This window comes from Pinus tabuliformis, chromosome 4_2 (genome assembly GCF_031772625.1).
Source record: "Pinus tabuliformis cultivar Carrire ecotype Pingquan chromosome 4_2, CPIR1, whole genome shotgun sequence".
Taxonomy (NCBI): domain Eukaryota; kingdom Viridiplantae; phylum Streptophyta; class Pinopsida; order Pinales; family Pinaceae; genus Pinus; species Pinus tabuliformis.
Window position 1 is genome coordinate 449,945,421 of NC_142304.1, and position 13,781 is coordinate 449,959,201.

General features: G+C 34.0%; 1 pseudogene; it reads left to right on the plus strand.

Annotated features, from left to right (window-relative positions):
* The window catches only part of LOC149169902 (3-ketoacyl-CoA thiolase 2, peroxisomal-like), a 112,665-nt pseudogene extending 107,532 nt beyond the window's left edge, over positions 1-5,133 (plus strand).
* The last annotated feature ends 8,648 nt before the right edge of the window (positions 5,134-13,781 follow it).

Here is a 13,781-nt window from a genome sequence, read left to right on the forward strand (position 1 = left end):
GTGTTAGAATTACAAGGGATCTGCATATCTCAAAAAATTCAGTGCTTCAATAATCACAATTTTATTAGTAAATTTGCAATCAAATTGTTGATGCACACAAATATATCCAAATGAAATTTGTTAACCATTCAACGTTCAAAATTTTACTTTGCTTCAGCTATCTATCGAATAGCTAAAATGAATGAAGAACAAAGCACTCTATTTGATACAAATACAAGCATAATTATGAATATTCTACAAGCAAACAATCTAATATGATCTAGATTCTGATGTAGTTTCCAAACAATTTTTATATATTGTAAGAAGATATTGTCAAAGATAGTGATTGGAAAACTCGGCAGGAGGCCCAAAATGTCTACTCACAATGAAACTAAGAGTTAAACTAAAAAATAAACATGTGACACAATGTAGTATTATTTTACAAAGTTGTTCATGATGGACTACTCAAGAAGGAAAAATCATGAGATTTCTTGTCTAAAGAGCAACTAGCTATTTGTAGATTTTGTGTAATGCATGGAACTATGAAACAATGATATAAGTACACACATAATGGCTACACTTTTATTTTCCTCTTCAAGTACACAAATTATCAATTCCATAAGTTTAGAGACTTAGCATATGCAGATCAGAACTTTGCCTCTTCAAAGGGACAACCAAAAAATTCTCACCAAATGCTATAATAGGCATACCAAAAGAAAAGTAATAATCCATAGAATGTGAAGAATATTATCTTACCATTCAATCATCTTTTGTAGTGTCACAAATCTTCCCAATCGTGTGAAAATCAGACATAGTATAAATAAAGTAAAAACAAGGTACACAAAGAAAAACAACAAGGTCTATCAACAAAGAAAAGAAAATTCAAAATAGTCAAAACAAGAGCACATATAGACATACATCCACAACTTGATACAATTTGCCACCAAACTAAACCCCTTTCCTAGAGAAGTACCACTTGAGATTCGGTTCATATTAAATCTTGATGGGGCAACTAGGGTCCAAGCAGGAAAATCTGGGAATGATGGGGTAATAATGAATCACAAAGATAGTATCATTTTTTCTTTCTCCATTGGCATATAAAACAAAGGTTGAATTTGAGGCTCCAATTTAGGTACTAACTTATGTACTAAATAAGGGAATGATATGCTCAATATTGAAAGAGGCTCTACTCTCCAGTAATTAGGTTTTAAAAAAATCAGGTATCAAATATAGGAGTATTTAGGATATCTTGTAGCAAATTAGGTGTCTTTTTGTGAAGATTCATGTAATAAGGTTTTCCTATGTAACAATATGGTTCAAAAAAAGAGGAACCAGATACATAACTAAGGAGATCATTTGGGACAAAAGAAAATTTAAGTGAGAATTCAAACCCCTCCTTGTTGGAAGAAATTAAGAGAACATGTTACACATGTGGATGTATGGGAATACTGGCACCTCTATTCCTTCAAACTTGTTAGCTCACCAAGCCATGGTGGTATCACTTCCATGATATAGCCACCAAGAAGAGATTATATCATCTTACGTGAATTAATGTTATAAAAGGTGGAGAAAATAGTCATAGAATGTAAGGGATTGACAATGAATGGAGTTGAACAAAGAGTATTGGAATCATGAAGTTAAGGTTTTTAAGAACATTGATTTTAAATGGAAAATTCTACTGAAGCTCCTATAGGATAATGATGAAAAATTCACAGATGGAAAATCACAGACTTGGAGGACAGCATCACAGATGACAACCTGAATAATAATAATAATAATAATAATAATAATACATGAAATCATTTAAATTTTTGGACCAAGGTATTGGTAGTTCAACTATCTAAGAGAGTTGGGGGGATGTAGCAAACATCGAGGACAGACTCTTCAGTGATGATGGATGAGAGCCAAGGTTGCAGGTCATTGTATTCACAACCAAAATATGAAGAGGTTTCTTTATTTTTAAATTTAATTACAAGATTATTGTTCTTTGAACTTTAATGAGTTTTCCCACATAGGTTTTAAAAATTACAGTAGAACTTAACTTCATACAAGATGTTTTTTTTTTCAAAATGGACCTAGATCCTTCTGCTCTGTTTCCTTTTTATTTTGGTTACTGGGTGCAATTTGAGACTATTGTTTTTTGGGAATTATTAAGTGTTACAGTTAACTTTTAGGATTATCTATGATTTTGGTCTAATGGACCATGTTTGGCACCACCCAAAAGAATTCCACAAAATTACTAGAATGGAGGGGAGTGAAAGGCAAAAACTCGACTCTCTATGTGCCCTGAAGAATGGGCAACCCCAACCCACATGATGGTCTTGTGTCAAAGCCTAAAGGGAATTGTAACACCAGAAATAAAGTTAAAGTAATCCATACAAATGGATACTCACTAAGAATTCTTTGAAATAAAAAAATATGGTGAAATCTACTCTATGCTTACATATCAACCTTCCTATTTTTGTTTTCTTTTTTGAATTTAGTCTAGGTGGGGGTTGGGTGGGGGTTGTGAGTGTTGTGTTTTGTGGAGTTTTTGGGTGAAAACTATTGTTCATAACTTTCTGTGCAATGGGTATGGTAGTTGATACTGTGTTGAAATGATAAATTCGATGTTATATGTTTGAATGTGTTGATGGATTCAGAATGCTTGAGGTACTATTGTATGGGGGTTAATGGATGCTTGTGTTAAATTCAACTTAATTAGTGTCATGTATAAAATTCAAGGTAAATAAACATAATCATCAACACAATATAGAAGCAATCACACACACTAACAATCCCATAAATACCCTAGGAAAACCCCAACTATGGGGATAACCCAACTAACAGAATTCCATGAAATCCTGGCCAAGCTAGTAAACCCTTGGCCCCTTACAATGGGTGGGGAGCCCACACTTGCTCAACCTTTGGCACATTACAATGGAGACTAATAAGCCTATTTATAAGCTTATTTCCATCCAAATATAACTGGCATAATACCATGGGCCCAAAACCACTAGCTATAGACTATCATTCCCGAGTCAAGGTGAATCCTAACAATTGAATCCCCTTAACTAGATTTTTTTTACCCTTGTTAATTTGGTTTTTCCATAAATATATTATTAAAAATGTATTTTATCTTCTTTACATTAGAAGAGAGTCAAGACTATGTTGAGTATATTTAACACATGGATCTTCTAGCAAGAATATAAGTATCGATCATTATTTTCTTTTTTACTAGGCTTTAGTTTATGCTACTAGAGAAAATGCTTCCTATGAAAGAGTTGTTGAGTTTGGTGATGATGTTGTCATTGTTGCATAAGTTTCCATTTTTTTCTAGCTTAATTGATGGTTTTTCAGGAAATCTCTTTCAACTCTTTACATTTATCATATGTGGTTGATTGAGTTTAGAGTTTTCCTAATTCTTGTTGATTAGCTTATCAACACCTAGTTTTTCTCTATCTGATTGTCACTTTTGCAAACCTTATCGTACCCATATTTTCAAGGTTAAATGTGGAGGATTTACTGATACTCTTACCAATGACTTGCTTACTCCTGTTTTTAAGGTATGGATCATTGGTTAAACCGATAAATTGATTCATGTTTATTTTATGCAATTTGAAAACTCTCTCCCTAACCATTATGGTCCATGAAGCATGAGTGCACAAATTTGTCTTTGAATGTTCTCTAGCTTCCTGCAGACATTGATTGAAAAGACTGGACTTAATCCAATTGAAGTTGGTGATATTGTAGTGGGTATTGTTCTTGCACCTGGCTCTCAACATGCCAATGAGTTTAGGATGGTTTCTTTTTATGATGGATTCCCAAGTGTATATCCTACCATTTCATGTGTCAAATGAATTATTTTCTTGTTGGATGCCTGATTTTTTGTGACAACTGCATGTTTCTTACCACGTCATCTCTCCAGAGACTATACATGTCAACACTATCAATAGACAATGATCTTCAGACCTACAAGAAATTGTAGATGTTGCAGCTACAATTAAAGCTGGGTTTTATGACATTGGTATGTCAATATATGTTTGCTACCACTAGATTATCATAGCAGGTTTGAGTTTAGATAAGTTTATGATTTCAATTTGTTTTCTTCAAGCATCAGTGCAGGAGTGGAGTTAATGACTATCAATCCTATGGTGTGGGAACATTCTGTCAAGTCAGAGGTAGGAATCAATAAAGGTTAATGATGTTGTAAACATAAGGGTTTTAATTTTGTCAATAGTTTCAATTTGATGTTTTTGTCCATACTCTTATATGTCTTTAATATAGCCTTCATATTTATGCATATATATACACCTGAACAAGGATAGATATATAAGTACTTCATTAAATATTTGTGTGAAAGGCACTGATGGCTTTTGCTACCACTTTCAATAGGTTGAATTTTTCAGAAAAGCACAAGATTGTATTTTTCCCATGGGTATCATCTCAGAAAATGTAGCTGAGCACTATGGAGTTTCACATCAAGACCAAGATAAAGCAGTGGTATATGGATGTTATTTTAAGATTTTTATTTGAGTGAAGTCAATGTTGGTGTAGTTCATATGAATTAATCAATGAAGGTAAGGAATGGGAGTTGAATATTAACTACTAGAATTGTTTTTCAGGTTGAATCTCATAGGCACACAATAGCAGCAATAGTTGCAGGGAAGTTCAAATATGAGATCATCCCAATTGAAGCAAAGGTACAAAACACCCATGTTCTGTAATTTCCAAAGTTGGAGTCGCTGGAGAGTTGCTGCAATGGTACTTAATGTGTTTCTTGTTTTTGTGTTGAAGATTGTTGATCCTAAAACTGGAGATGAGAAGCCCATGACGATATATGTGGACGATGGCTTTCATCCTAATGCTTCTCTTTATGATTTAGGGAAACTCAGATGTGCATTTAAGAAGAGGGGAAGCACCACTGCTGGTATAGATATTCTTTCCCAGTTGCATGCTAAGCATGTTTTCTATGTTGTTGATTTTATCAAAAAAGTTACAGCATGCTAGATTTTATGCCATTTTAAAGCACTAGATGTTGAGTATTCAATCTGTGTTATTTATGTCTATGTTCTATTTCAATCTCACAAAAGAAAATCAAGCCAAGTAAGTGATGGAGTTGGTGTTGTACTATTGATGAAGAAGGCGGTGGCCATGCAAAAGGGTGCACAATGAACAATAGAAAACAAGTTGATCAATGCATGAAGTTTCATTATAACCACAAATATTCTTAATGGATGAGCACAAATCCTCATCTTGCTGAACCATTTATTTCCCACCTCTCTTGCCTCCACCTTCTGCAAAATGTTCTAAACTAAAATCCCACTGATGCAAAAGTTCATCTCCAACTATAACATTGTTGGGATCAATCCAAATGCATAAGTGCAACACTTAAAAGGTTGTGCTTTACTTGTAGACTTTTACACATGGAAACCTATTCATAAAATAAAATAGAATTTATGCAAAAAAATTATAGACTCTGACAAAAAGGGTATTAGGGACCCATATTGTTTTCAGCTTGTATCAATTAGGGCTCAAACAACTATGCAGACTTAATGTCTCTAAAATTTTTGTTTCAGCTTAGCTCGAGAATACATGATTTCCTACCTTCATGTGTATGGGGACTCAAAGCCAGTCATAAATTGGCTGAAAAGATCGTATAAACTTTTCAGCTACCACTTTCAGCCTCTTTTTCAAAACATACAACTTACCTTCTATTTTTATGTTTCCTTTGACCAGGAACAGGAATTAAGAAGCAGGTAGATTGTCCAAAGTCAGCTTGGAAATGGACCTAGCCTCATTGAAAGTCACAAATTCGAAGGAAGGCCAGCAAACAAAATTTCTTCATGACACTTGGAACTAAATAATCTTGTTACTCTCTCTATGTTTTTTTCTCAAATATGACAAATGATCTTATCAGTGTTTTCAACAGTTCTATATGGTCATTTTGACTATAACAGGGATGTAAATTATATAAATAGGGGCAGGTAAATGATTAAATTTTGGATTATGGACAAAGGGTTTGTATAGATAATAGGAGTACAGATGTATCCTTTTGAGAGGGTGGTCACTTGACAAATCACATGGCTACAAATGCTTTTAAGGTTTTGTAGATTTGGACTCTTCTCAACAAATAGTTTTTGAGGCTACTTGGCCTTTAGGAATGCCTACTAGCATATATGGATGTAATCTTATTATCAATATAAAATTATTGGATTTTTTTCCCAATAAAAAGAAATTCTACCTACATGAAAAAACAAGAGAATAGCATATTACTTTGAAACTGTATCTCATTGATGATTAGCACAAGACATGTTCTAGTCATAAGCTATGAAAATTGAGATGTTTATTTTTTTTCACATGTAACTTACAACCCCAGCTTGAAGCCATCCTTGCTCTAGCCAATGAACAAGAAAGGGATAATCCTCACCAATCATAAAGAGTCTCAATTAGCCATTGGCTCACGAAGAGTAAACACATCACAAAGATTGGAAATGGTTGCTCAATAACAATTTCTTCTTAACCACTTGATATAGACTTAATTCACAAGATCAATTGATTATTATATTAGACAACAATCATAATGCATGGCGAAAATCACCAAAGTTTCTTATATAAGTTAGTTAGAAAAACAATATACAACAAATAAACCTCAATCCTAAAGGAGAATGACATTATTTATTTCAAAAAAATAAATAAAAAATGATTTTTGCAGAGAGAGGGAAATCACCATGGAATATGATGGTGATTCCAAGATGAATAGTTGACAACAGTAGGCTTGATATGTGCTCGATATATTAGTTGTGAATGTTCTATGTTGAAATCAAGTGAGAAATTATTGATTATATGATTAACTTCTTAGGATTACCAAAATGCTGGGTAGGATTTGCCAAAAAAAATAGTTTCTAGACTTCAAACTTGCCAAAAAAAAATAAAGTCATAAATGAAATTTCACATAATAGTAACTACACAAATTTGGAAGAAAGGATTAATAGGTGGAAACTCTAGGCCTCGAACAAAATATCCATTTTATCTAGATGCCATCACTATGAGTAAAAACTCCCAATGTCATTGTCATTGAATTTGAATAAGATATGCACAATCAATATGTTATCGGTGAATTCTTTAAATAAGAACATAATTTAGAAAACAAATTACATATAAACCTGGTTCGGCTGAGAAATCTCATCAATTAATGAAGTGATACACTTGAAGGACCTCAAAAATTGTAACTCACAGATATGATTATATGAAGTTTAAACTTAAAATTATAGTGACTTTGTAGCTAATTTCAAAATTATGGGTCTCCAACCATTTACCTAAACTTACAAAATTTTACATCATGATTGTAACTTCACAAAGTACATACTGGGTTTTTCCTGGACATGTGCATTGAATAAATAATTATGGATCTCCAAAGGAAATCTAGGTAGCTAGTGGAGTAGCAGTGATTGAAGATGACAGGGGTATGGTAATATTTACTTGTGCTCTAAAATGGCCTAGACATTAATAACAAAATAGAGAAAAATATTTTTCAAATAGAAAACAAATTATTGAAATCTTCTGAGTTTAACAAAAGAAGGCAAGGATTTCATTTGTTTTTCATGAAAGAAGTACAAAGACATTACAAGGAATCTAAACATTGTTGGAGATAGAATGTTTAATCAATCAACTAAAATAGACAGAGAGCTATCTCAGGTTAGTGTTTTCACCTTTTGGGATAGGGCTAAGGCTCTGAACTGAGCTACTCGAACTGCTACAAAATTTGAGGGATTTTTCCTTGCTATCGTCATGGCTCTTTTGGATGAATAGAATACACATTATTCTGAAGGATAGAATGAATAAAGTTGGACAATAACATTTTTGTTTATTTTTGGTCAAAGTAGCTCAGTCACAGCGATTGTCTGTTGACACTCTATTTTCATGTTGGCAATCAGATAAGGGAATAAAGTTTTAGAAGTTGTTGGGAGTTTTGTTTTTTTTTAGCAAAATTGATCTACAATGAATAAGACATATGGATCCAAAAGAACAATACTTCACAATAGACACATTATAATGTACAATGAATGTTATAAGAATAAGCTCAAAAAACCATTGTTTGTCATTCATCCATTGTCCCACCTACTTCCACAATTGACTGGTACCTAACCCATGCATGGAAGCAAGGAAAACACAAAAAGGACCTCTCATTATGGGCAAGAAATCTCATACGTAAATCTTCATAGCTTCTTGACTGGTACTATTAATACTGCTAAGCCAAGGATGTGTCGATTAAATTTCTTATGCCTGAATAAATGTTCCTTCCATTTCATGTTGTCAAATTGATTTTCACAACCTTTATTTTATGGAAATTATTATATGGCATGCTTCCATTTATTGGCTCGTGTAATATTTTAAATTTTTCAATGCTTTCCTAGTTAATCAACTTTGGATAACATCTGGTTGGGCATACAGTCAAGCTATATGTTAGAGGTCTTTCCAAAGAAAGTGTCAGTGAAAATACAATTTTCATAGTTCTTATTTGATTATAATTTCTTTCTAGACAACGCATTATAAACAAGGTCTATTTGGACATATGCTCAAGCTATATGTTAAGGGTATTTCCAAAGACTCTTCATGAAGGGATGCTTTTCCGTTGATCCTACTTGATTATAGTTGGGATTTAAGATTTTTTTTTATTCCTGTCTCATTTTCCTATGCACAATAACATACGTTTTCAATTCTTTGCAACTATTCTTATGGTTTACATATTGTAGATGTAATTGGCTGCAAGTTGTACATTCAGTTCCATGTGCTTCTCAAACTTTAATACAAACTTGTTTGTGAAATATTTTTTTGCATACTTATTCACTCAGAAACATGGATATTATGCACATGTATAGTGATGATTTGATTTGCGCATCAAAGATCATCATGAGTAATGTACAATTTAATGTAATGAATCATATAATATCATGGCTATGGCTGTGAATGTAATGATTTATATAATATTGTGGCTATGAATGTAATGATTCATATAATATCGTGGCTATGAATGTAATGATTCATATAATAGCTTCATATTATTACATTCATAAATTAATGTAATGATTCATATAATATTGTGGCTATGTCCTATCATAACAAGTAGGAAGGCAGGACCCATGCATGGAAGCAAGGAAAACACAAAAATTACCTCTCATTATGGGCAAGAAAGCTCATACATACTTTGGTTGGTTGATCAAGGAAAAGAACAGGAAATCTCATACGTACTTTGGTTGGTCGATCAAGCCAAAGAACAAGGCTCACACACACTTGCGTCGATGAAGAACATGTCAGGGCTCATACACACTTATACGATCATTAGCGAAGGTCACCAACTAGAGAATGAGCTCATCACTTTGAGCCCGAGTAGCATTAACACTATATAGGACTTTCTCACCAAGTTAAAGTATCTAAGGCTACAGTTTAAGCTATGTGGGATTGACAAGGAGGAAAACCAATTGTTTCTATCCGTTCTTTCCGAACTTGAACCTGATTACTTTGTTTTCATTTCTACCTTCCACGCTACCAGTACTACACTCAAAACTATTTATAAGATGCCATCCCTTGAGAATTTTTGATGTTTTGCTAACCAAGGAGCAGTACAAGCTTATGAAAATATTGGGTCCTTTAAAGCAATCAAAGTCACATGCACTTTCTTCCAAACCCATCAAGTCCCACTCCTGCACCAAAGACGATCAAGCAGAATAAAGCTTCTAGTCCAGATCTCCTGATGGATATCAATTATAATCTGGCTAAGGACATGAAGAGAACAAGGGCTAACATCTCCTTATTCAAACTTTTCCAGTTGGAGCAACATCATGCATTTCTTGAACAAGCTCTTAAACACCTAAGTTACAGCTATCTATGGAATGTAACTACCTTTTGCATATCAATAAATTATATTTGGTTTCTTTAGGTTGAAAAAAATAAAACATAAAATCAAAATAACAATATCTATCTTTGAGTTTGGAGTTGACATAGACGAAGAAACCTTCCAAAGGAGTAAATCCCATCTATCACCTCTGAGCAAATAAGTGAGAAGTTATAAGTGAGAAAAATTAACCATGTGACAGTTTATACAATCAAAAGCTTAATACATGGTCAAGGATTTTGACTTATATTTCTCTGCAATCATTAGGTTGATTTTTGTGGAAACGTGTTAGATTGGTTGTTTGCTCACCCACTGACACCCTTGGTATCACTTCATCATTTAGATTCAATGGCACCCATGATCCCTCACATGAATCAAATACATGCTTTTGGACATCACTTTGAGGTAGTGAAGACTAATTCTAGTAGGATTCTTCAACAGACTATCTACTATGATAGATTGTGGCAGGGGTCATTGTATGTGTCATGGGGCTATAGTGTAGATGTTTTTGATAGCCTCCAATTCCTGTGTGAACTCAAATATCCTTAGCAAACTTTCATGCATTGGAGGAAAACTATGACAGAGCAGTTTATGTTCAACACTTGCAATCAGAAACTTAATACATGGTCAAGGATTTTGAGTTATATTTTTCTGCAATCAATAGGTCAATTTTCATAGAAACTTGTTAGGTTGGTTGTCCGCTCACCCACTGACACCCTTGGTATCACTTCATCATTTAGATGCAATGGCACCCATATTCCCTAATATGAATCAAACACGGGCCTTTTGACATCTCTCTGAGGTAGTGAAGGTTGATTCTAGTAGGATTCTTCAACAAACTATCTGCTATGATAGATTGTGCTAGGGATACATTGTACATGTTTTTGATAGCTTGCAATTCCCGTGTGAACTCAAATCTCCTCAACATAATTTCATGCATTGGAGGAAAATGATGATAGATCATTTATGTTCAACACTACTAATGTTTCCAGAAATCCTTTCGTGAGGCCTGCTTTATTATTTTTAGAAAGTGTTAGCACTGGATCTAAGGGAATCACCACTACCTATACAAGAAAAAATGGGGCTAGTTGCCAATTGGGTAAAAGTGCGTTGCAGGCTCTGCAATAGATCAGAGTTCTATCATGGAAGTCACAACTAAACTGGAAGCAAGTATATGAAATTTTACATCCTTGTATTTATGATTTATCTTAACTTCTGACTGAGTGAGTAAATTAGGAAATTTCTACTCCTTTTTATACTAATTAAGAAAATGTGGATTTGTGTTTGCAGTCTCAGAGGAGACATTGGTGTGATGTTCTACCATCTTCCATGAAAAATAGCCTGGAGATTGTGATGAGAAGCTGTTTGGATGGTAAGTCATATATCCACAGTGAAAAAGAAGATTCTAATTTTTTTGGATGAACCAAATCCTACTTTGTTGATGTATTATATGGATTGTTCTTGATTATCGAGACATTGCTTTCTCTGGAGAATAAAGAAAAAAATTGAGCAACATTACATCTCTTCGGTGGTAAAAAGACTAAACGAATATGAATTCTATTCATTTCATCTGAAAAAATGTTTTAGCTCCTCTTATCAAGTGTTAAGCCATGACGCTTTGATTCTTTAGTTGAGTTAGAACTTACAGGGTTCAGAATAAACAATTCTTGTATGGATCTAAAGCATTAGTCTCTATCTGGCTTTTGTTATTGCAAGACATGTTTTAACAAATGAAATAGCTCTGACCTAGACAAGATATATGCTATTTTTAGTATATGTGTTTACCTTTCCTAGTTATCATATTGATGCAACCTGCTTGTCAGCATTTTTCCAGAGTTATCAGTCCTCTGTTACTCTTGTTTGTCATATAAATTATCAGTTTGTTGAGGATGGATGAAGGCAATCTTTTTCAGCTTACTTTTGCTTTATTTGGGTAGTATGTTTTCTAGATATTGGACGCTATCTGATCAAGTGACATGGGCTGCAGGAAATATCCATATTTCCAATGCCATTTTCATAGCATGTAGGCAAGGGCCATATCATGATACTTTAAAAAGGACCTTCCAAATTTTATCTGTCGTCTTGGCAAGAAATTTATGGGCTTTTGGGGATGACAAGATCTCGTAAATATTTTAAAATCATACTCATCCAGAGGATAAATGTTCAGTTGAATTTAATAAAACTCAAATTCGCATTTATATATCTGGTAGGTGGGGCTTCGCCTAGAAAAGCAAACTCTGAACACAGTTAGAGAAACTGAGAGAATATCTCAATCATTATAATTCCCAGATCATGTCTCTACTGCTCAGACTCGATGCAATTCAGGTTTTTATTTTGACTACCTTTGCCTTTAATAATGGGGCATGAAACCTTAATTATTACATGAGATTTACCATTATGTTTAACTAAATAATATATTCTCTTCTTTCTGTGCAGGGTGTGAAGTCATTTGTGCGGGATTCAAGGAAGGTTGTATATTGTCTAGTGTTTTAGTTGCAAGAGAAAATTGATGCCATAATTATAGAAAAATCATGAGCATATCCCTGAAAGGGATTGTCACTCCCATGCTAACCCAAAGAGTGGTACTCCTGAATTATGAAAATGGAACCTAAGAAAGAAGAGGTTATGAAAAATTCGGCAGAGGAAGATAAGTGCACGATCGGTGCTGCAGATTGCAAAGAACAACAACAACAGCATATAGGGGTGAAAAGATATAGTGTGATGGCATATGGAAGGGACAAGCAGTAATCAACAAAATGGAGAATCAGACACTTGAGGTCAAGATGGTGTTGGCATATCTCTACAGGAAAGTCGAATCAAATGATAAATTAATTAATGATTTAAGCTTATCATTCTCCAGTACTTCTCAATTATTATAATTCTCTAGTCACATTATAAAACCTACATAATAGAGGAAGGTTGACCAATGAATAAGAACACGGTGAGGGATGAAGAGGTCTCATAGTCTTGAACATAAAATAAAAATAACAGTACAAATGTTTTACTAAAATAGGAATGGACCTAAATTAGCTTTCATTCATCAGTTAAAAAGCTTCTTCTAAGAGCTCATAGAAGTTGGCTTGAGCCCCTAGCGGACTTGTGCCAGCTGACCAAGTGACAACTGCGACAAGAGCTAGTACTTGTGCATACAGCACCGTCGCTTCCAAGTTTGTTACGAACTACCGGGTTGATAAAATTAGAGAAGGAAGCTACATGAGTTGTAGCATTATTGCTACAATACTAGAGCCCACCACTAATGCAACTTTCCCTATACTATTCCTACAAGCACACACAAACCTCTATGCATAATGCAAGTTTTTCTTTTCATTTCCCTTAATGTTTAGATGAAAAAAAATGAAACTAAATGCACATACAATCAATCAATACTTTTCGCAAGAAACGAAGACTTTACAACAATTCCTCTTCAAAGAAATGAATACTTTATGACACTTCCTTTTCAGAAAAGATTAATCGACTATAAGCTAACTTTGACAATTGTAGAAATTCCCACTGTAGATCAACAAATTATGCAATATACTAAACCAAAATACAAGATCTACTTCTACAATAAACTTGCAGAAGCTTAATCGAATATGAGCAAGATCAAACAGAACACATATAACTGAGAATGAGAAATCAATCACACATGAACACAGAAGAATACTCTGGGGAAAGCCTCAGCTAAAAAGCTCAATCTTTGTATTATCATACAAGTGGAAAATATGTTCAGATTACACAAAGAATTAGCTCACAAGCTATCTTGCCCTCAATACAATTGAACAAATCAGCTCACAGACTAAATAGACACAAGCTATGCCTTCCCCCAGTGCTCCAAGCCTCCTATTTCCTTGCGCAGCTTTCATTGGGGTCCAATGCTACCACCTGTGTGAATTGGCCTCATCACACACTCACCAAACCCAAAAGTAAC